Consider the following 25,410-nt stretch of genomic DNA (forward strand, 5'->3'; position numbering starts at 1 on the left):
AGTAGTGGGTGTGAAAAGCTAGCTTAACATGAGGGATAAAGAAAGGTTTACTAGCTAGAGCTAGAGAGATAAGCCGCATCCTTTGGTCATTAGACCCTAAAGCATGCTGCTTTAGAATCTTGGAAAGATAACATATCTCCTGCTAGCAACCCTCAGCGTCTCACTAAAATAGACGGAACAAGTGTAAGTTGGGAATTTGTCGTGTACGACTTTTCTTTGATAAAAAATGACGACACATCTGTTGAAACCTGAGAGAGAGATATTGTGGTGCACAACTGCATGTGTATGCATATGTTGTCTCTCTAATCTTTATCACTACATGCTGATCTCTATTCTTTTCACAAGCATTTGTACACTTAAATTACATCGTACGTGTATGTATCCCATAATGCTCATGTGATTTTTATCTCCCTCCCCGTCTCACTCCTTTCGTCTTAAAAGGGGAGAAGTGCCATACTACTTTCTTCTCAAAAGCATAACTTACTAATTATGTGTATGCCATGCTTCTGCAGATATCTTTAATTTGCACCCTACATACTTTCTAAACAGTACAGTGATGTACAATAATTTAGTGTTATGCATAATTACTATTTAGCTAGCATGAAAACAATTCTTGTAAAAAAAAAGAAACACAGAGAACAATAAGAAAATGGTATCTATATCATGTGTACAGGTGTACGTACTAGGGTTTGTCCAGGGGCAAAAGGGATGTATGCGTGATGCGCGTCTGGTCCAAAAAGGTAACCACGCATGCATGTCATCCTCCGTCTACCATACGTACGCTGTCACAGCTGATAGGACCTTTTAGATCGATGGCAATATGTTTGGGTCCTGGGATATGCGGCATGCATGGCCTAGAACTTCGTGGGCACGTACAGTGGCAAATCCAAAGTTTGCCATACCGCCGTATCTTGTGGTATTGGTACCACATGCTGCCAAGAAAACGGCATGGGCCAGTGCTACCATGCTGGGATGAGATGCCGGTGGTGATGAGCGATTGACAACACAGTGTGCGTGTGACGTGTCTCTTGGCAGGTGTGGTTGCAGGTGACAGGTGGAGACGAGGTACATGCAGCGACGAGTGAAGAACGGGGATAGGATGCCATGCCGACGAACCGTGGGATGGTGAAGGGTGGATCAAGGCTCGCGTTCGAGAGACAGGCGATCGTGCGGTGTACGTCTACTGTACCTGGCTACACGGCGAGAGGACGTCAAGGGAGGTTTTCGGATTACACCACAAAATCTGGGGTTCGCTGGTTGAGCCATAAAGCCATGCATCGTACCGGGACGCTCGTGCGGCGAGCGTTGGCCGAAGATGGAAATTCCGGCGATCGCGATACGATTTCGGATGGTCGTGCGGTGACATCGCGAGGATCACATCACGGAGATGGAGGAATCGCGAACATCGCCGAATTTGTCATGGAGGACGTAACTGGAATTTACGCACCTACGTTAAATTTATTTAGCGTAGGGGGTTATGTGTAAATAGGCCGTGCCACCCTAAGGATATAAATACGTGGCACCTAGGGTTGAGAGAGTTTGAGCTCTTTTTGCTACAGGCGGCGCTACAGTACTCGGCGTTACAGTAGCTCGCGATTACTGTTCATCGCGGTTACTGTTCACGCGCGGTACTGTTCATCGTCGCAGGTACTGTTCATCTCTCTCTAGTCTAGCCTAGGGTTTCAATCTAAGTGAGGGATTTTTATTGATCTCTCCAATTAAGAGAGGGAGGATGTTTGGGCGGAGGCTAGATGCACTTTTGTAAGCACATTGCTTGTCTCAATTTTTCATATTAGTGAATTAATCTATGTGCTTGTGCGTCATGTTGTGCTGAGGTTAAGATTGATTTGATCCATCTAAAATCATGCTAGGGCATCTTATTAGAGCTTAATCTATTCTCGTCATTGTCTGATACAGTCTGCTTGTTCCTTTAATATCTCAAGATCCGAAAGTCCAATTGACATGATTCCAGTTGGGTTAGTTGCATAATTTTGTATGGATTTTTCTGTCAAATTTTTAGGTTGATCGGTTTTACGGATTTTCGTCCATATTTTTTTTATTAAGGAAACAGTATTCTGTCCAGATTTGAAAAACGTGATTTAATTAGGTTTTGAGAGGAAGGGGAAGTGTTAAACTTTATTTTTTGAACTTGCGCCCATTCACCCCCCCTCTGGTCGCCGTTTCGGTCCTTCATGGGACTTGCTCTTAGAGAGGAGGATTGCACGTACCTGCTCTGGAATAATCGGGGCCAACTCTATAATTTTAAGGTCCTTGCCAAGCAAAAAGCCAAGCAAAAAGATAAAGGTCCGTTGAACTATTTTTTAATATTAAAATTAAAGTATATAGTGCGAATAATAAAATTTACTTTGCAATATATGTATAGCTCATAAACATAACAATAGTGTAAAAAAAACTAAAAACAATAACCATTATGACTACCTCAAAAAAAAATAAATGCTTTAGTGCTTGATAAAAAAACCGTCTTCGAGCATCTCTTGATGCAAAATCTTCAAGAACAGTATCAACATTAATGTCGTCCAAAACATCCTTCTCAATGCTGCACATAGCCAAGCCATTCAATATTTCTTGTAACATAGTTAATCTCAAACAAATTTTAGTAGTTTCAATTTGCAGAAACTTCTTTCGACTGATGCTACTGTCACTGGAATAGTTAAGAGAATCCGATATGCAATGGAGATATTCGGGTAGCAATCTGCAGCTTTAACAAACTGAAGAATCTCAGGTGCTGACATCAATTCTTCTGATAAAGATACTTGGAACACTTTTAATTCAGAGAAAAAAATCATCCAACTCAACATCAAACTATCAAACTTCTTGTCATGAGAAAAAGATTTTTCAAAAGTAGTGTAGCACTTTCGTAGATCATTATCATCCAAGAACTTCAGATTTTCTAAGTTGAATAAGAAACCAAATATTTTTTCAAATTTCTTTAGATGTTCAAATCGACTAGTCAATGAAGCAATTGCAGCATCAACAATAACTAGGAAGTACCTAACTTTGAACTCATCTATAGCTAAAAGTTGTAATTCTTCAGTTTCATCATTTTGTTCATCAAAATGCTTCTTTCATTTACCTTAACGTTTTGTAGGAAATTTTGGCTCTATGTCCATACTAGATGCAATGGATTTTGCAGTCTCAATACTAGCATTGAAGCCTTCTTCTCTGTGCTTCTAGAAATATGAGATGACCCCTTCAATTTGTTTGAGAGTAGCATCTAAGCACACAGTCTTAGATTGTAACTTTTTGCTCATCATGTTGATAGTAGATAAAATATCATCCCAGATAACCATACCAACTATAAATTCAAATTTCTCAAGTGCAGTTACCAATGATTGAGCATCACTTACTGTTTTTGGGTCATCAGTAGATGTTCTTTCCACTTCCTTCAATGCTGATATTATTTGTGGGGCTTGATACCTGATAGGTTGCACACTGTTTATTCGACTCTCCCAACGAGTATCAGACAAGGGTTTGACAGTAAATGTCTTAACATTATCAGTTAAAATTTTTCACCTTTTAGTAGAGCATGCAAACAAACAATATATCCTTTGTATAACACGGAAGAATGAAATAGTTATCTTGCAAGATTTTGCCATATCACAAAGAGTGAGATTCAGACTTTGACATGCACATGGCATATTTAATGCTCTTGGATTAATTTCAAGCAAATGTGTCTGCACACCTTGATGTTTTCCCTTCATATTGAAACCATTGTCATAACCTTGACCTCTCACATCATCAATGTTCAAATCAAGAGACCGAAGTGCATCCAACAAAACATTAAAAAGCCCCAATCCGAAGGTGTCATCAACCTGTAAGAACTCCAAGAAAAATTCCTCTACTCTTGGAATGGTACTTGACATATTAACACAACGCACAATTAATGTCATTTGTTCTTCATGGCTCACATCTGGGGTACAATCCAAGATAACAGAGAAATACTTGGCATCTTTAGCATCTTTGATAATCTTTAAGATCTGATTTTTCACAGCATCAACAAGAATAGTAATTAACTCATTTTGAATATTATGGCCAAGATAATGATGATGAATTTCATTACTTTGAATGCGCCTAATATGCCTAATATGTTCTTGCATTATTGGATCAAATTCAGCAATCATTTGAAATTTTAACCCTAGCACAATCGGTATAAGCATAGCGCATACAAAAAAACAAATAAGAAAAAAATTGGAAATACTAATCAATCGGTGTGTTGCTTACTGTGACGAGCGAATCGGATCGATGTCCTTGCCATTGCCGGTCGCCGCCTTGCCGGGTGAGGAGCCAATCGGATCAGCGCGGGCATCTCCTCTCCTCAGCTAGAGCACGTCGATGGGCAGGCAGGGTCACGGCGGCAGGAACGATCAAACGAAACGTCGCCTGCGGCCTGTCCTCTGCTCGAAGGATTAGGTTACATAGAACAGGACCGGAAGGGAGAGTTACCTACGGCATGGGCTGCTTTGTGATGGGCCTTCAAATGCTTACTATGCCAAATAGAAAATTATATGTACTAATTACCTATATGGTCTTGAGTCCCCAGGTCTATGGGCTCCCGGCGGTCGCACTGCTTGCCCCCTCCCCCGCAACCCCCCGCCTCGAGAGCCGGGCCTGGGAATAATGTACAGTTCTTGAATTTTTCTCTGCCTTAAGGTATACCCCTAAGCATTTCATTCGATCTGCACTCTGAACTAAAATTAGGTTGCTATAAACGTCGTAGATTTAAAAACTGAGAGAGTATAGAAGTGGGGCCGGCGAACGCACTATCACTAGCTAGCTAGATCAGTTCCATGTTTTGTTTTCCTTGTTATACTGTCTGCCAATAATACTTATGCGACGAAATTTCGTATATACAGTTAGTTATTAATAAATAATAAGCTGCACTAGAATGAAAAGGGTCCCTCTCCATGATTCCGTTTGAAAAAGGATGTGTCCTAGTTATGCTTGTTTGATCAATCGATCAACTCTCTTTAGGGTAGGCACCTCTTTTCTTTGGAGAATTTTAACTTTTCTATATATGGTTACATAGCAGATCAGCTAGCCTCATAGTCCTCAACAAGCTGGCTAGCAGCTCCTGGGGTTTTGTTTAAAATTAAAGGCCTTCTAATAAATTAGCTCCTAAATGTGTCTTATCCTTTCGCCAGCCTAATTAAGGTAGCAGTGGCTGTCATGTGTTGTCACGACGATGGCCTCGAGTTTTGTCCAATCCAACGATAAAGTGAGACGTCACAAAAGTGCCGGTCAGCATCTTTAACGTGCCACGAATTGGGAAAAAAGGGGCGCACATTTGTGCTTCCGTGGTACAAAGATGACAATATTATAGAGCGACTTGACGGATGTATTGTTCCCCAGCCTCCAGCTTTAACAAATACCACTAAGATATCGAGTTTCATAATTCTGCCGCTGAACAGTTATGCAATTATGTCAATTGACAAGATTTATCATCAATGTTCTCTCTATACAGATGTTAGTGACATGCATATCACGATCAATTTTACAAACAGATGTATACGCCGAGATTAATCCAGCATGTGTGACCTTAGAAACAGAGGTTGATTTTTCTTTTTGACATGGACGCAACCTGAAATACAAATTTATGTGCCATTGGTTTATATAAAAAAGTTAAGGCCAAATAAAATAAACCAAGTTATTGTATAAAGATATCTTTTTCATACGAGTCTTTACAAAAATACTATAATATAAGTGCAGATCCCAATCATTTCCAACCTTTTGAAATGAAGGACTATTCACACTGGTGGAGAACTCACCTATTATCCCGGTTGGTAGGGTGCAAAGATCTCGGAAATGCATCCGGGATAAACCAACCGGGACAAAGGGGGGGTCTTTTATCCCGGGTCACTCAACCGGGACAAAAGACCCCCTTTTATCCCGGTTGGTAATACCAACCGGGATAAAAGGGTTCACCCACGGCCGGCGCTTCCAAAAAAAAAAAAATTCCCGAGCTCCCAGGAGGCCCCCCCACACGCGCTCACAAGTCACACGATTTTTCACGCGAAATATGCGCGTGCGCGGTTCGTGGAATTCGAACCCACAACCTCCAGCCTCGCGCGTAGCTTCCTTGCCATCCCACCTACACACCACATCTGACTATGTAGGGGATACTATCCTTTTGTATTAACTCGTGGGGACCCTTTTATCCCGGTTGGAAACACCAACCGGGATAAATGACCCCCTTTTATCCCGGTTGGTATTACCAACCGGGATAAAAGGCTCTTGACCCTTTTATCTCGGTTGATGTTACCAACCGGGATAAAAGGGGGGGTCTTTTATCCCGGTTGGTGTTTCAAACCGGGATAAAAGGCCTCTCAGAGTCTTTTTTTCCCACTAGCCTTTGCAACCGGGATAAAAGGTCCCGGTTGGTGAGCCCCCCACCAGTGACCGAGTTTTAGTCCCGGTTGGTGAACCTTTTGTCCCGGGCCAACTTTAAACCGGGACAAAAGGGGGTGGATGGAAAGTCATTTCTCTACTAGTGTCATCTTCAGTAGCTAACATATGATACATTCTAGCTAGGTTCATGTGTTAAAGTCACATTGACATTTGTTGTTACCTGTAAGTAGTAAACGGCCAGTTCCTGAGCTTATTACAATGCTGAGTTCTGACAGCAGTCACATCAAAGTGACTGCAGAAGGGCCTAACTTGCACCTACATACTCAGAATATTTTACGGTTAGGATCAGGACAATTTGGAGATAATGGTTGCTGTATCAACTTTCATGACACTTTGCCTTTCCCCCATACCTTTCCAAAGTGCTGCCAACTTTTTACAAACTCAAGACAAGTGCTTTTGCAAAGATAGGCCACCTTTCGCCTGCTAACCTTAGCAGGAAACTTCAAACATGCACACATCATGCAAGCGGCAGTATAAAAATTTTCTTATCCTATCTGTAACTACTATTCTATAGGATTCATTGGTGCTTCTTAAAGCATTTCAGTGTGATCATATATCACTCGGTAGGATGGAAACCAACACCATGAGAGCCTGTGGGGTTCCCAAGTAGCAAGCTATACAAATTCGTGTTTGTTATTCTCTAGTTGTTCCATTCGCCAATTTAAAGGCCACATCTTTCATTTAGCAATAGGTTTATATAATAAAATCCTGTGGCCACCGAGAATATGTGTGTATAATTCCAATAATTGTGTTAGTGCCTATGGATGTTGAATAAGTCATTTGGTATTTTAACAAGTGGGTTATATATTACACCTTCTACATTGTTTCTCTTCGCAGAATGTTGTAATGCTAGATAACTAAGCAAGTGATCCGTCTTTTAAGATGGCTTTAAAATAGCTATTTTAATTTAAATTACTTTTTTTTTGTATATTGGATCTTGATCCACCAGTAGTACCCTATTCAAGTTTTTATTTATTTTTTGTGATTTTAACCTAAATAACTACACATGAATCCTACCACTCTACCAGCATCTAGATAATTAAAAAGCATTTTTTGTAAACCTAGACACAAAAAAGGAACCTTGGTGAAGCTCACATAATAAAGATAAAAAAATGGTTTCAAATTTAAGGAAAAATAATAGACATTGACAAATCATTAATTTGAAACCATAATGGTTTAATAAGAACTAGTGATGACTTGGCAATCTCGAGGATTTATTTGTCAGCTCAGGCTTTTGGAGGTGCTCATAGGAGTGGGGTTGCGTGCGTGTGTTTATAGGGGGAGTATGCATACATGTATGTGAGCGTCTGCGTTTGTACTATGTGATTCGAAAAAAAGAAGAAGGGAAAGTCATCTTAAAAGACTAGGAAATCATTATTATTAAGAAAAATACGAAAGTATACCAGGGTTGCAAAGATCCAATTTCTTAAAAGCCTTAAGCGATTACAATAATAATCCGTGACGAGAACCATTACCTATCAAAACTACTTGGTCGTGGTTCATCCTTTTTTGTGGGCACTAGATCTTGCTGGTAACCTGGACAACAGTTCATCATTTGTGGCCACTGGGGAAGTGGCTAGTCCTAAGGCCAACCACAATGTATTTGGACCAACTAGTCCAAATAGGTGGGATCAATGTCAGGTGGACTTTAGTTATGGAAGCTGCACACTGGTTAAGGTCTAGATGGGGTCCATATGAAAGGAGAGAGAAGAGAGAGTACTAATACTTTATTCCATAAGGAAACCTGTCGGTGCGAAATCTGGCCGACAAGTGAATATTTGTAGTTTTATCATGCCTTATATCGGATATGGCCTAGCACACAATGACACATGATGTATACTGGTTCGGGCAACGTGCCCTAAGTTCAGTCAAGGTCAGTCAATTGACTTTATTCTTGAGCCCAGGTGCTCAAAGTTTGCAGTGGGGTACAAACAAGAGGAGTATGAGAGGGGGGTGCCTGAGTCCTGGCCTTGTTCTCATCTCAGTGGAAGAGAGTGGCAGGAGCTCAGACGTGCGCTAAGTGTGTAAGAGTGCGTTTGAGAACGTTCGTCTGAATGTCTTCGTGTGTGTGTGTCCGAGAGTGGGGGTCCGTCCCCTTTTACAGTAAAAAGGAATGGCCTTATAGGTCAGAGAGGATAAGAGAGTGAGTGTTCAGGCGCTGCATAGTCTTGTCAGGGCCCACCTCGTCTGGTGCGGTATGGCCTCCGTCCTTGGTCTCTGTTCTCCTCGTTAGGCCACTCCATCGTAGCAAATAGGTTTACGGCGTCACTGTGCAAGGCGTACGCAGGGCGTGGTGTGGTACGATTCTGTGTACGGTCGGCTAACCCGGGCACTTCCTCGTTATCCGTCCCACTTGCTCCCTGGACCTACAGCGGGCTGGTGTCCCCTGTCGGTTGTCCCAATCGATCCCGACCGAGTCGGTCGGGGGGAGCGGTACGTGCGGTACGGTGCATCCCCAGTCAAGGGGTCGTGGTCGAGAGGACTTAGTCGGGAGAACCCAGCCGAGGTCGGGCTGCGGCCCCACCCCTGACCGGTTGTGCCGACTAGGCTTCCTGGTCGGAGAAGACAGCAGTGGTCGGATCGAGGCCTCGGCCTGGCCACGTGTAACCGGGCCGGCCCAGGTGTACGTTGTAGCTGTGCCCTTCGTTGGGCCAGGTGTCGCAAGAAGGCAGTTACGTTGGGCACCCTGGGTCCACGGACCCGTCAACAGCCCATAAGCATATGGGTAGCTCAAGCTATGGACGGGTATACGAACCACTTGCACAATGCTTATGGACTGATGGTAGAATTGTTTATTCGCTGTGGACTGCTTTTGGGCAATATTGTGATCGCCATAGATACTTATATATACCTGACGCACAGCAGCTCAGCCCGTTGCCCTAAAAACACAGTTCAGCCATTGAAGATTTTTTTTTATATGATGCTTAAAAAAGCTCTGCAAATGATGGCGTCATATACTCATATGTTCTCTTCGTGCACCTCAGTGCCTCACTGTCGCAAACACATTATCCAAATAAAAATCTTCACAACAGTATAAAACAGTTCCAGGTCCCAAGCTAATGGGCCCACGAATACGGACACAAGCCCTTTGCCCAAGGTTTGGAGTGGGTGTGAAATAAGGCCCAAGAGAACTTCAGTGGTCCATCGGAGAGCAAAGAAGCAGAGTGGAATCAGTTCAAAGGGAAAATCCCGCGCAATGACCTGATGCCACTTCAAACGTAGAACAAATTGCCAGCTCTGTTTGAGAAGTAACTTAACGCGGTCATGTTTAAACATGGGGGGAGAAGGAAAACTTTTGTAAGCTTTCTCATACCATTCACGTAAACTCTCGTATCAAAATAAAACGATTTGTTCGTTCAAAAGGAGTATTGGTCATTTCCCTAACAAACATGTCCACCCGCTAGTGTTTAATTTCCTATATGCCTATTTGTTACAACTCGCATTTGCTAGGTTATGGTTGCACAGTTCCAAGCTTAAACAGATCACCAGATTTGCAATATTATATTACAGTCTTGCCCTCAAATCCCAACAATCTAGCAATATGAAGCTGAAGCAAACGTGCCTTACCACTTCCAGGGAATTGCTATACAAAAGCCAGGCACAAACGGGAGGAAATCGAACAAGCAAACCCAGAATTAGCAGCCCTGACAATCATAATGCATCATCTATCAACAAAAATGCGCCTCCAGTTTAACAGATCACAGAAGACGCAGAATTTTCGATCAACGTAGCATCGCTGAAGTTTCAGACAAAATATGGTGAGGCCAGTGAGACCAAAAACCATGTTGGTTCATCATCACTGCATTGCATTCCCTCTGATACCGATGCTCTGTTCTACCAACCACGTGTCTGCGCACTCCCACCATGGCCACCTCCATTCTGACTACCACCTCTTGCCCACGACCCAACTGGGCGCCACGCCGCCTGCTGCCTCTGGAATGTGCCACCATACTGCCCTCTTCCTGCACAAGCTCTTCCGCCCGGCTGGAAAGTGTACGCACCGGCACCGCTGCTGTCCTGCCTGCCACCATGGCTTTGCGCTGTGTCAGCCCCATGGAAACCTCTCCTGTAGTTGCTGCCACACTGCCGATGTCTCAGCGACGGTGGCATTCCCTCTTCCGCGTCCAAAGTTGCTGGCCATTGGCTGCGCCTCTGCTGTGGCAGTGATGGTTACAGGCGGTCGGGAACCCGGGTAGGTGTGCCACAGCGGACTCTTTGAAATGTCAGCTTCAGTTAAAGTCTGCAGAACGCATGAGTTATTTCAGAGATGACGGCGATTATGATGGCAAATGCCTCAACACTTATGAAATGAGCAGCTCAAGAAACGTGCGAGGCTACCTTTTCAGTTTTTTCGACATGTTCAAGTAGTCTTGGAATGATCTTCACTGGCTCTGGGTTGAAGAACATGAATGATCTGAAACATACACAAGATCATGAAGCAAAAATAATTTCTAATTCTTAAGAACGTACCACCTGAATGTGATAGGTTCAAGAGAAAACATACACGGTCTGGTCATTCGTAATGTCCTCTAGATCTCCTATGGGCGAACGGAAGAATCCACAGTTCATACCATTGTCATCAACAGGAGATAACCATCCTCCAAGTTCACTACGAGGAGTGAAAATTTAGCATCATTTTGACAATATTGCTTAGTACTAAAAAAAAGGCTTCAGAATGCATCAATGTAGCATCAGTACAGATGTGATAATGTGATATACCTTGTAGATGGATTTATTGGAAGCTTTTTCGATGAACATTCAGATATTTGCAGAGGTCGTGCATTGTTAGCCAGGGTATTTGAGTTCTTCATGAAGATCTTATCTTGTCGAACAGTGTTCCTGCTCATCTCATGCACCTAAAACATAGACAAGGTAAAACACCTTCGTGCAAGACCATTTGAATAGAATATATAGGCAATAAATTTTTTACTGCAAGTTCGTTCTCCACCGTCTTGGTAGCTGAAATCAGCAGCTTTTCATCAATGAATGGCAACTTTGCAATGCCCTGAAACAATTTATTTCAGAGAAATGAAGAAAGCTCTTTAATTACTTTTTTGTAACTATTTGCGGGGGCTACATGTAGTGATCGAAAGGTGAGGGCTATCTACACTAGTGCCCAGCCAATGTGCCTAAAAATCTGAGTAACCTAGTTTGAGATTATCAATTCACATATATCAAATAATGACTTACTTGCCACAAGAACCGTTTCCCATGGGTATCGATCTGCAGATCTGGTTGGAAAAATAAATTCCCATATACTTCAGTAACACACTATTCAGATTATATGATGATTCTAGAGTAATAAACATACCTGATGGATAGAATTTTTGTATTGGAGACTCCTCATTTTCCATTAGTTTTCTGTAACACTTCGGTAGTGCACAAGAGCTACAAAAGAAAATAAACTCAGAAAATTTCAATGAAAATGTTGCAATGATGAATGTGCATTATAAAACAAAGAATGGTTAATGTGCCTTTCTTGTGGAAGGACTGCCATGAGCTGATCGAATGGTCTTAGGGGCTTGTCCATGGTGAAAGATATCTTGAACTGAGAGAGTCCTTTGAGATCAGATGCAAAAGGAGCATAATAGAAAGGGTAGTACCTGCAGAACAGAAACAGACATGTTGTGCCTAATGGTATAGCATGGAAATATTTGCTAGCACATATCCATAAGCATTAACAGTCATACATGGATATCCATGTGGCACTATTTATCATGACTAGCAATTATTTCAACTATTCATCATCAGATTTTAAAACAATGAAAGCATACTAGTACAATGTATAAAACAAAGTTCAGAATGTGCTCATCCTACCAGCTCCATGATGGCACATCTGCAAAATAGCACTGCAGCACCCAACAAAGCCCTTCAAGATACTTTTGAACCTAAATTAAGCAATTGACAAAGAAAGTTAAAACAATATGTTGTTTTCCCTTCAGCGCACCCAGTCATGAAAATTTTATTTGCACAGATAAACAAGAAAAATCATAACCATGTCGTTCTTCAGTTTCCCAACTTCGTTATATCTTTCGACATCAAACTTTTCCCTGTAGAATCGAGATTTCCACCCTGCTTTACCCAGTCTTATCTGCAATAAGATATGTCAAAAATTGGCAGATACAAAATATCTGTTGAAATAGGCGTTGGTGCATTACTAACCTTGTCATGTTTACAGGCTCCACTTTTTATAAGGTCTTGCTTATTACGAAGAGTATCCTTTAAGCTTCGCCTCAGCTCTAAGGTATTTGCAGTTATCTAAGCAGCAGAAGAGCATCAAATTTGACAGAAAAAACAAAATAATACGTACAACTTCTACGAAACAAGGTAGGAAATTAATAAGGTATTTCAAGTTCTAAAAAAGTAGAGAAAATAGGTTATGTCTTCCCTACATCTGAGTTGTCGGCGCTGCAGGTGGAAATGCCACATTGCGTTGAGAAAGACTTGACTGTCAAGTCTGGACCATCAGGATTTCCTTCCTGAGTAGAAGAAAGGTTGAGATTAAAAAAATGAGCGTATCTATAATCGGAGCAATTTTTTTAGATGTATCGAGCCCTCACCATACTGTCAAAGTTTCTTTCATTACATTCCTTCTCTGCAGCTTGATGCAGTATATTGCGCTGCAGCCTCTGCATGTAATCACCAAGTCCCAATTGTCACTAGTGTACACTTCAACCAGGATTATAAGTTTTATCACATACCTCTCGCAGATCATATCTTTTGAGGAAAATTTTCTCTTCACACAAAGACAGTTCATGAAAATACTTTTCTAACCTCGAGATTTTAAGATACGCAGCATGTTTGTCTTTCAACTATTTTCAGTAGCAACAAAAAGTACATCAAAACATAATTCAATAACTAATTATAAATGAAATTAAGAGTTTGATTCTGCAGGTACCTTTTCCGTGTTCACAATATAGCCCCCCATTTTGTTGAACGTTTGTTTGTACACTTCCATTAACAGATCAACTGCGCACTGTCACATTGAAGATAAATCAGAGGCAATTCAATTTTTTGCAGTGTCGAACATGTGAAAGAATGTGCCAAAAATACTGCTTCCTGTTAAGCTATCATAATGTGATAAGAAATGCATACCTCATGTGTCTCAACTGAAGGAATATGCGGAATGAAATCATTTCCTGTCAGGAAACAAATAAATATGAAATCATCTATAAGCCTCTCAATATCCGTTTTGACAACTGGGTTTGGTATCTTCAGGTCAAGCTCCAGGTACTCCCTCAGAACCCATATGTTCAGAAACTGAAAGAAGATGGTGTTATAAAAAATTTAACATGGAAAGGCCATATTACTATATCTGATGAACAAACCTGATACGGTTTCTTGAGAGACTTGCCCCTAGGAGTAGTTTCTGTTGCTTGGGGGAACCCTCCTCTACATTTTCTTGTTTCTTCAGTTTTGAACAATTCTTTAGCTAGAGGGATACAGTTTTCTGGCTGATTTTGACGTAGCACATCCTGCTCAAGTTAACAAAATATTCTGAATCCAATAATTACGAAAAAAAATTGGAACTGCATTTGTCAACTAGGAGAATAGAATAACAGACCTCACGTAAAATTGAAAAGTGAAGTTCATGAGATGCCAAAGAAAGCATTATTAGGTCTGCATCCTGCAATATTCAGAGTAAATGTGAAATAGAAGTAATAACAAAAAATATTTAGAAGTTCAGCGCAGCAGAAAAAAAGTTCAAATATTTTGTTCAACCTACCAGTCCATACAAGCAGTGCCATGTATTTGGATCATAGTTCTCCCTGCTGCGTTGTGCCCGGATGAAAGACATTATCTTGTGCTCACCTTCTCCAGGTACATTTGAATCAGATAATAGTACCTTCAGAAGAGACATGTGAAGCTTATAAAAGAATGATCAAGCTGACCAAATTCAGTTACCTCACTAAAATTCATGCTCAAATAGGCCCTCATAAATACCATCAGTGCTAAAAAAATGTCGTTTAGGACTCCTGCCAGTCAAGCTTCCTTTCTTAAGTTTGACCACCAGCATATGAAGAATTACATAGATGTACTATGTAAGACGAATGTAGCTAGATTGATCATGAGAAGTATTTCTATCATATTTACTTATCTTTATTTAAAATGTCATGTTTTCATAGAAACAGTTATTCAGAGTATAACCTTTCGTGAACCATATACTACCTTAGAGCTTGAAAACAGAGGGAACCATTATTAAAGTCGATTGGTAACCATTATTTGAAAACAGAGGGTGTATTTTACACTATGAAACAAAGATCTTGACATGGTCAAGGCTAAGTATAAGGAGCCACCAGATATTTGATTTTCCGCATTACTGCCAATGAGAAACTAATTAAAATCAAGTGCCCTATCTATCAAACCTTGATGCCTTTCCATGCTGGGTCATTATTCAACCGGGCACGGATGTAGTACTCGAGCGCCTTGGAGAGCTTCTCCATGAACTCGGTCCCTGGTGTAATGACATTTGGATCTGAAACCTCATGCGTCTCGCGCGGTTGCACCTCCTTCCCTTCTGCTCTGAACCTATCTCTCAGAAGTTTCTCCTCCATTTCCTGCAAAATTAAATCATGAACAGTCGAACATGCACACGGTTTCTACGACTTCATTCTTGCCGAGCAAATACATGGAGAGGATCGTGAAGGATTTACCGCATCTTTAGCGTCCTTGGCAGCCTTGAAGCGCCTGGACCTCTGCTGGTTCATCTTGGCGCGGGGAGCAACGCCATCTGCAGTTCAAATAAGACACGCGTGCATCTAAAATGTCACTGATCAAAATTGTAAAGAAAAAATCAATTGGGGAGGAACATTGGGGAAAAACTAGCCCACAGACGCGAGAGAATGGTGGCGGTTGTAAGATTATTGCATCGATCAAACGCCATGGACGAGGGAGAAGAAAAAGGAATACACGGTTGGAACGTGGAGTAGTATACACACGCACCTACTGCCAAGTAGAGCAGGTTGGTAGGCCTGACGATGCGGAAGAGGCGATCCATGTACTGGAACATGGCCTGGAACACCTCGTCGAACGTCGTCGGCGGGCACACCTGCACCGTCCATGACATTATTTACCAGCTCATCAAGAGATTCAGTTGAATAACTCGATCAATCAGCACGATGACGGGTGCGTGCATTCTAGTGCGCGCTCATGGATTGGATCGAAATGTGTGTGTCGCATACGGCGTATATACCTGGTCCTCCGGGTGGAAGCAGGGGTGGATGATGCCGTTCATGTCCAGGTACAGGTTGTGGTAGACGCCATTGGGCCCGGCTTCCCCCGCCGCCGACGACTCGTCGTCGTCCTTCGCGGGGACGACGATGTTGGGGTACTCGCCCACGAGCCACTTGTAGAAGGAAGGCACCCCCATGGCGTTCTGCAGCTAGCTCGAGCTCCCGCCGGGAACGAAAAGGCACCGCGGCACCGCGCGCGCGCTCGGTGGTTTGGTCTTTGGTGGTCACCGATCTAATCGCTCTTGTGCTGCGTTGCGTTTGCAAGTGACTCCTACTATGGTGCTACCAGTACTAGTTTGGTGTTGAGAAGACGGAGCGGCTGGGTCGGGATAGGTGCATGGGGAGATGGAACGGCCGTCCGGCCGGGGGCGGCCATGACATGAGTACATGACATGCCATGGCAATGGCAAGGCGCCGCCCGATGCGTCCACGTGTGCCGACATGCACGGCCCGCCGTCGCCGACGCCTCGCACGGCCAACGAGGCTACCTGAGCTAGCAGCAGGAGTAGCTTGCTTGCTCCGTTGCTCGAGGGAGTGCACGGGGAAGACAAGTGCAAAATGATGGAGGCTCAAGATTGTCCGGGATACTACTCCAACGGAGTAGGTACTGTACTAGAGATTATCGTCTCGCAGAGTATAGGAGCAGACCAGTGACAGATATAGCAGGATACGAGTGGCTAAAACTTTAGCAGTGTAAAATCGATGTTCGGATGGAGAACTAAACATGAGCTAATTATAAAACTAATTGCAGAACTCTGTGCTAATACGCGAGACGAATCTATTAAGCATAATTAATCCATCATTAGCAAATGGTTACTGTAGCACCACATTCTCAAATCATGAACTAATTAGGTTTAATAGATTCGTCTTGCGAATTACACTCCATCTGTGCAACTAGTTTTATAATTAGCCTATGTTTAATACTTTTAATTAGCATCCAAACATCCGATGTGACGGGTGTTAAACTTTAACATCCTGGAGCCAAACAGGTCCCATAGAGAGTTTGCTGGTACGATCACCACTCACAGGATCACCACTCACAGCATGTATAATGATTTAGACAGTTTACTGGTACGATCACCACTCACAGCATGTATAATGATTTAGACAGCTGCTGATAACAGAATATGCCACTGCACATGGCAACATAGACAAACGGTACAATTACCTATTTATTAAACTATCTGTAAATTAATTAATTCATATATGTAATCATAAATCATGATGATCCAAAGTAATTTGATCCTTGTAGATCATTTTGTGGCTTGTTTGAGGCACTGTATTTGTTATACAATATAATACCACTAGAAAGGCTGCCTATTTTATTTTCACGTTCTTTTTCCCAGCTAAAGGGCCTTCCTGTGAAAGAAATATTTGGAAAGGGCTGTATTGTAATAATGCAAGTGAAAAAATCAATCCCACGAGAAGCCGTGAGCCCGTGACTCTTGACAGGCGGGTTCTTCCGTAGTTCTCTCTCAGATGGCGCAGCGTTTTCTCTCATCTCTCGATCTCTCTCTTTCGTCTCTCTCCTGCGGATGGCGCAGCACCGCGGGGAGGGACATGGCGCGAGCCGGCCGCCAGCGCAGTGGGAGAGGAGTACAGCGCGAGCGCTCCAGCCGAGGAGCAGCCTGGATCTGGGCAGGGAGGAGGAAGACGCAACGGCCGGCGGGTAGCGCGGCGTGGCCGGCCGGCGACGGGCGGGGAAGCAGCTGGTTAGTATCCTCGCGCACCAGTGCAGCCGCCCTCCAGCTGCTGCGCGGCCATGGCCTGTTGCTCCCCCCTCCGCAGCGGATCACCCGAGGCCGTCGTTGGCTGGGGGCAATCCGTACCACGGTCGTCGACCCGTCGGTTGGTTCTTGGAACACGAGCCGCGGCCATCATCTCGTGAGACGCGTTCTCTCTCCGCAATAAATCGTGCACACGTAGGATGCAGAAGCTGGCGTGGCAACATAAAGACAACGGTCGTCGGTGGGTTATACGTATCCTCGTTAGATTGACTAATAACATTTATTATTTGGTTCCACGTGTCAGATTTATTTAATCCTTCCCCTCTTTCCCGTCCCTCCCGAAGTCCATCGGGTCGGGGACGTGGTTGGTCGTCGACACTTATTGACACATCTGGTTTATCTTCAATAATAATATAAATTTAATATTTAAATTTTTGATCACATCTAATAAATCGGTTATTTTCACATGTGCAATATATTTTGGAGGATATTGAGTTTTTAAAGGAAATTGAACCTAAAGGTACATTTTTGGATAAACCTCGAAGCAAGCAATAAACCAGTTAAAAATGAAGGTCAATAGGCCCAGAAAGAACTTAGGCCAATTAACCTAGAGGAGCCCCTCGTGCTCATCTTTAGCAAGCAATCCTCCCAAGTAACTTAGGGGCTAAAAATTTAAAGATATGGCAAGAACCACTTCGGAATCAAAGATGAATAAAAAAGGATCAAGTAAAGATTTGGAAAGTCAATGAAGATCAACCTCTCCCTAAAGCTATCGACGTGTCAAGCCCACATGCAAGTGAAAATAAGACTTTAGAGCACCTGAGAAGACATAGGGACGAAGCTGACCGTGAGCGGGCAAAAGGAAGGCCCAAACCGATCGGTCTGGTGGATTCCTTCACCCTCTCGCCTTCCAATTTTTACCACGGCCTCCTGGACTATAAATACCTCCCAAAAATTATCGAGGAGCATAATTGAAGTCGGAGGAGCATAATTGAAGTCGACGTAGGTGGCGTGAAGCAGCAGAGAAGCATAAGGAGCTTGAGGGATACCACTTCGGAGAGCCCAGGGCCGTGCAGTTGTCAAGGGTTAACGTAGGCGAAGCTCTGCTGGCATGATCACCTTGCGAGGAAGATCACGTTGAAGTTCTGAAGCTAGGAGTCATCAAGATCATGGTAGGATCCCGGTGGTGATCTTGTGATGTACAATCATTCATGGTGAAGTAATGGATCTATTCATGTTCTTAGTGATCTAAGTATCTCCTTCTATGGTTTCATGCTCTATTAGGTTTGCTTACTTTTCAATCTATGAATCGATGATACATTGCTTAGAATGTTCTTGTGGTCGTGGTGACCGAATTTGCATGCCTGATCTACTGATGAGTATGACAAGTTCTTATGATCATGCCTTAATCTACCTACGCTGATAGAGAGGATCGTGACGGGGTCTTTCTTATGTAAGGTGGGGGTTTTCGGAAGTCAGATCGGAGGTGTAGATTTAAATAACTTTTTACTAAGATCGATCTATGTTGCTTTGCTATCTATGCTCGAAATTACAACATGCATAGTCTAGGTTGCTCTAGATTGGTTACATCTACTCTATCTGTTATCTGTCTGTACATGCCTAGTAGATTAGATCTGAATCTCTCATAAACAACAAAGTTCATACTAACAATGCTAGTTGAAATAGATCTTGATCTATAAGTTCCACGATTGATAAACCTTAGGGGAGTACTCTAAGGGAAGAGCTATGATGATTCGTGTGCTTACAGTTCACAATTGGCGTGCTAACAACCGTCAACATGCGTTTGCCTCCACCCGATCCATCCTGCGGAGCTCGGCTTCGCCGCTGTCCGCGGCTCCACCCATGTGGCCGTCATGCACCCCGCCTCCGTCTGCTCCGACCCGCGGAGCTCGGCCTCGCCACCAACCGTGGAGCTCCGCTTGCCGCCATCCATGGGCAAACGATCTGGATGTGCCACCTGCGGCGAGCTCCCCATGCTTGCGTTCGTGCGGCCGTGCCACCATGCGCTCGCCAGCGGCAGCGAGCTTCCCCACCCGCGCCAAACGGGCTCGCCACCCGTGGGCACACCGCCGGCGGTGAGCTCCCCTGCCTGTGCCTGACGGCCTCACCACCCGCATGCTCATCAGTGGTGACGAGCTCCCCTCGCTGCCTCCCGCCTGTGCCTGACAGCCTCACCACCCGCACGCTCGCCGGTGCGACGAGCTCCCTGCCCACGCTCATGTGGCCGCGGCAACCTCCCGCGCCCGTCGACCCCTCACGTTGCCAGCACGCACGCCGTTAGCTGAACCCGGCCCTTCAGTCTTGCCCCATCTCCACCGAGCTGGTGGCCAACAGTTCAAGAGGGTGCATGAGAGAAGGATGACGAGACGCACATGGTGGGTCCTGCTCGTGTGTGGAAAGACGCGTAGCGGCTCTCGCCAGGTGCAGCGACGTGCGCTTATCTCTCCTGCATTTTCTTTCCTACGTGGAGCCCTTATAGAGAGCTTAACAGCCCCGTTGCGGGTGCCCTAAGGCCAATCTCAATGCATGAAATGAGCAATAGTTCTGGTTGGGAAACCTCATAGATCTCGGTTTTCCCAACAGTGACTAATTAATCGGGACTAAATATCCCCATCTTTAGTCCTAGGTCTTACCTTCCTCAAGTCACGTGATTTTTCATGCGAAATATGCGCGTGCGCGGTGCATGGAATTCGAACCGATGACCTCAAACCTCACACGTAGCTTCCTTACCATCTCACATACACAACACATCTGACTGAGTAGGGTATGCAATCTTTTTTAGTAACTCGTGGAGGACCCTTTAGTCCCATTTGATAACACCAACCGGGACTAAAGGGACGAAAGCCCTCGGAGGCTTTAGTCCGAGTTTATAACACCAACCAACCGGGACTACAGATGTCTCCACGGACTATGAAATTTAGACCTGAGACTAAATCCTCTTTAGTCCCGAGTTCAAAAACATTGAGATTTTTGTTGAGGATGGAAGATCGTTTTTCGACTAGCGATAGTTTCATTGCACTGTTACCCAGACTTCCATACCATCTTTTCATTGAAATGAAACTAACACTCTTAATGAATAGTTTCATTGCACAATTTCATAGAGAGCCTGCAACATTTAATTTTTGCGTGGAGATGAAATACAATATTCTCAGTGCAAGTTTCATTGGGTTTTATAGGTCTTGGTAACTGTGCCATGTGGGTTTCATGGGATGAAACTCTCCTCTCCCCTCTCTTCATAATTAGGTTGCCAAATCAGCAAAACTGTTAATGTAACATTATGATTTAATGCTCCTGAAACTATCGGTGACGCGAGAGAAATATCGACACGTACAGTGGAATATCATCCGTACGTCGGACTGGACGGGGTTCTTCACTTGGCCATGTTTTGACGCATTTGATACGACTAGCTGCAAATATCGATTGTGGCCACTGCCATGTCTTGTCGAACTGATCCTCGCTGCCTGCTTCAATTTCTTTTTCGAAGTCTCATTTCTAGCGAGATTTCTGTTTGGCTATTTCTTTTCGAAAGCGAACCGATGGTTTTGGAACTTCTCTTTTTCGCGGCAGCGGTGAGGGACAAACATGCTTCTCAAACAGTATTCCGTTTGCCTTGAAAAACACTTCTATATATGGTATCATACCTTAGCTTAACTCACATTTTTTGCATAGAGCATGTTTGGTTTGTTCTCCAATTCACTTTTTGAAAATTTTGTCATGACCAAAATGATAGCTACACCAAATCGTTGGCAAAAATACATTTTAATTGTAACCTTACCAAATTATTACCAACTCCTTAGTATGACATGTGAGGTACATGAATTATTTTTATTTTTAATACCATTTTTTTCAAAATTACAAAATGGTACGCTAGAATTCAAGATTTTCAAAAATGTACCATAATCGTCTACTGGTTAGACGAAATATTGATTTTGTCTGACCAATGGCCGAAATCAAGTAATTTGGTCCGCTGGTTCGACAAAATCCATATTTCGTCTAGCCCGTAGATGAAAATAGATAGGCCGGACGAAGATGCTCTGCGGCTCAGCATATGAAATCAATGGATTTCGCCGGCTTGCTAGACGAACAAAATCTCAACCCTATCCGTTCGACTCGTCCTCTCCCTGCCGACACGCACTCTCTCTCCCTCTCTCCGCATCCTCTCCTCTCTCTCGGTCCGGCGGCGGCTGGCAGGCTTGGGTGTGGTGCAGCCGGCGGCGGGCGCGCGCCGGGCAGGGGCGAGCGCGCGAGGGCCATGGGCGCTGACCGGTATGTAATTTTTTAAAAAATAGATGTAGGGATTAGGATATTATTTTAGGATACGAATTATACCTATTATTTAGGAATTTTTGGAGGATTATAGATAGGAAATGTAGGTAATATTTAGGAATTATACTTATTGGATTCGACACTGATGGCTATGTGCTTCAGCACGTTTGCTTTTCGAGTACCGAATCTCTCTGTAGCCTTTCAGTATGATGGGACTACACCACCTACCTATATCTGCACGTCTAGCACAGCCTACCCAACGCTCTACACCCTGCCATGCTGCTTCTACCACAAGGCTCTTCATATACCGCCTCTCTCCTCCACTTTCACCAACACCACCACCACTCAACGAAGCACCACAAACAATGGCCGCACCAGCAGGGAGAGATCGAGGAGGCCGAGGGAGGGGCTCCTCTCGCTACCATCACATGGCCAAGTTCATTTGGCCCAATGGAGTATGATCCTCCATTGGATCAGGTCCCTTTGGAGGAACGCCAGCTCCTTCCGCCACAACTTCTTAGGCAACGATGCATGGCCACAATGTCACCACAAGAAGCCCTGCGTCGTGTAGATGTACGATGACTGGGGCGATTGGTCGACGCTTCTTCAGATGCCCTATAGGATTGCTGAGTAATACTGTCCCTCTCAACTATTCGCATTGCATGGGCTAACACAACCTTGTATGCAATCCTACCTTGATGAATGGAACTGCCGCTTCACCAAGTGGGTCGACCCTCCCATTTAGGAGCACACCAAAGAGTACATCTACTACCTGAAATACAAGATCTTCGATCTCTAGCAAAGGGTGGAGACCCTTGAAGCTGACGCAAAAGCAAATGCTTGGGTCATTAGCATCGAAGGTGACCCTATTTGTCCAAATCCGTGGTGCAACTGACCATACCACCGCAACAAGGATCGTCCTCCATCTCCACCATCCTCTGGTGGAGCTGGATTCTACGAGGTTGGCCCCTCGCAGTTCTCCCAGAGCCAGCACTACTAGATACTGTTGCTTTGGTTTTTTAAATCCCGCTCTCTAAATTCCTTAAGGCATGTTAGGTTTAGAAACTACACATGTTTAGATTAACACATAGCCGTACATGCCATTGCAACTTGTGGTAGATTGTTTCGTCTAACCTGTAGGCGATTGAGGGTACATTTTTGAAAATTCCAAGTTCTGGTGTACCATTTTGTAATTTTGAAAAAATGGTATTAAAAATAAAAAAATTATGAGGTACGTATGTCATTTATATCAAAATACATTAAAGTGAGAGCTTGTTTTATATGTTTAATTGCAAGGAACATATGTGAAATCATATTATAAATTAGATTAACCATTTGAGAGCTATTAGCTTATTTTGAGTGTTATGAATTAAATAATTTCATACTTCATGTAACTATTGAGGAGCTGACACCTCAGCTTGCATCACTCAATTAGAAGCTTGGAGAAGATTGGTAGTGTCATGGTGCTTCTAATCTTGTTGGTTCCGGTCTTAATCACCTCCAAATCATCGCCTTCTGTGAAGAGAGGCCCTCCAATCGTCCCTGTTTGTTGACATGGTTGCTTCCAACACTTGTTATTTGAACAAACAAATCTCCAAGAACCACTAGTTTCAAAAATAATTGACACAGCGGCATACCTCGCTTATCATCATTTGTATTGTCTTCATCACTGTAGATTCAATAGCAGATGATGGGCCACTAATAGAGTTAGCACCTACTGCTAAAGAGCTAAGCTTGATGTTGTTATCATCTTATCGGAGTGAATTGAGACTTGATGAAGTCCATGTTCGATCATCTAGCATCTAGTATTTATTTGCTTTCAAAGATGCAAACAAGAAAAATAGGGTATATGCAATAAAAAGAACTAGGGTTAGCCCAAAAAAAATAGATAGATCAATCTAGGGTTCGAGCTGCCGATCCCCAGCAATGGCGCTAGAAAATCTTGTTGACGGTAGTTACCACGCCAAGTTGTGAACCACAAACACACGGATTATTGTAGCTGTTCCCTTAGAGTATTCCATCCAAGGTTTATCAATCCGTCGATCGGCAGCGAACTAATTAGGATTTTCTATCTAGCTTAACGGATCTAATCCTAACATGAATCATTGATTGCATATGAAGGGTAACTTTGATGTAAAGATGAATATCATGAGTAAAAGTAGATCTCATCCACATAAATATATATGATAACACCACCAAGGGTTGCAAGAGCCTTTCATCTTCTAGTTGCAGTTCTAGCTAATAAGCAAGTACAACATGCATCTCATCCAAAGCAATCTTTAAATTACTACATCTGATTAACCTCCTAAAACCCCCTACCCTACATGGAAGCAGACCCCGTCACAATCCCCCTATCGGTGGAGGCAGTTTAAGGGCACGATCACAAGGTAAACATGTCTAGCTATCAAGAAGGATAAGCACACTAGATCTAATCACCATTATTACATAAAGCATGCTATATAGTCTAACCATGATTTAGACTAAGGAACAAACATATTCATGATAGGTAAAAGAGCATAAAAGGAGGCATTGAGTCGCTAACAGATCGGATGACATGAAGAACATTGCTCAAAAGATAGATGTATTTAGATCATCACCTCCGAGTACATATCAATGATCTACTCCTTCTCCTGAACTCCACCATAGCACAACCACGCAAGGAGGCCATGGCGGCTAGGTCTGGCCTAAGCCATCTCCTAGACAACTTCAAAGACTTGCAGCGCCCTCAGCTCCCTTTGGTGTGTCCCCTTGGTTTCGTCGAGTTCTAGTGGATGGATCTTGTGTGCCGATAAAAATTGGGCATATTTATAGTCTGGAGAGCGCGTGGTAAAAAAGGGAAGCTGAACGGGCGAGGGAAAGGCCTAGGCCGATCGGTCGGGCCCTTCCTTTTATCCCCTCATGCCCAACTTTGTCACCAAGTCTTCTCTGATGTTCTGGAGCCTTATTTTCACTTGCATGTGGGCCTAGCACGTCGATAGCTTTGGGATGAGATTGATCTTTGATAACTTTTCAAATCTCCACTTGATCCTCTTTGATCCCAAAGTCATCTTGCCATATCTTCATAAACTTAGCCCTAAGTAATCTTGGAGGAGTGCTTGCCAGAAATGAGCATGATCGGGGCCCTAAGGACCCTAGGCTGATCAGCCTAGGCTCCATAGGCTGATCGGCCCAGGCCGTTTTTGGACCTGTTGGCCTTCATCTTCCTCTGTGTTGTTTCTTGTCAAGGGTCTTGTCCAATTATGCTCCAATATAGTCCAATTTCTTGCGAAAACAGAATGTCCTCCAAAATACAATGCATATGCAAAAATGGGGTTATTTCAAGTGCCAACTGGCGGGTTAGTATAAGAATATGTTAAAAACACCACTTAAATGGTACTAAAAATATGTAAATAACGAGCGTCATCAGGTAGCAAACCAAGTAGTGGCCAAAAGATTGGCTTGCCAAAACTTTGGCAGCAAACCAATCAGGCTCTAAGCTTGTCACCTATGTATGAACACAATCACCATCAAGATCGAGCTAAGTGCTTAAATCGGAAAATAGTGCAACTGTGACGAAAGTGCTGTAAGTGTCAGTCTAAGTGTAGTCGGTCTCGAAATGAAGTTCACTTTACCATGACATATGAAATGCCTTTCAGACCTAGTAAAGGGTCAAAATGTTGAACTGTTGCATATGCATCACGTGTAGAGGTCAATCTCACCAAAGGGACATACGAGCTTCACGCCACTCAGGAAGAAGG

The 25,410-nt window shown here is 43.5% G+C and overlaps 1 pseudogene; it reads right to left on the reverse strand.

The window, feature by feature from the left end:
* Positions 1 to 10,471: 10,471 nt before the first annotated feature.
* Positions 10,472 to 15,796, reverse strand: LOC101755646 (annotated as a pseudogene).
* Between the last annotated feature and the right edge of the window lie 9,614 nt (positions 15,797 to 25,410).

The sequence above is a fragment of the Setaria italica genome, chromosome VIII (genome assembly GCF_000263155.2).
Source record: "Setaria italica strain Yugu1 chromosome VIII, Setaria_italica_v2.0, whole genome shotgun sequence".
Classification (NCBI taxonomy): Eukaryota; Viridiplantae; Streptophyta; class Magnoliopsida; order Poales; family Poaceae; genus Setaria; species Setaria italica.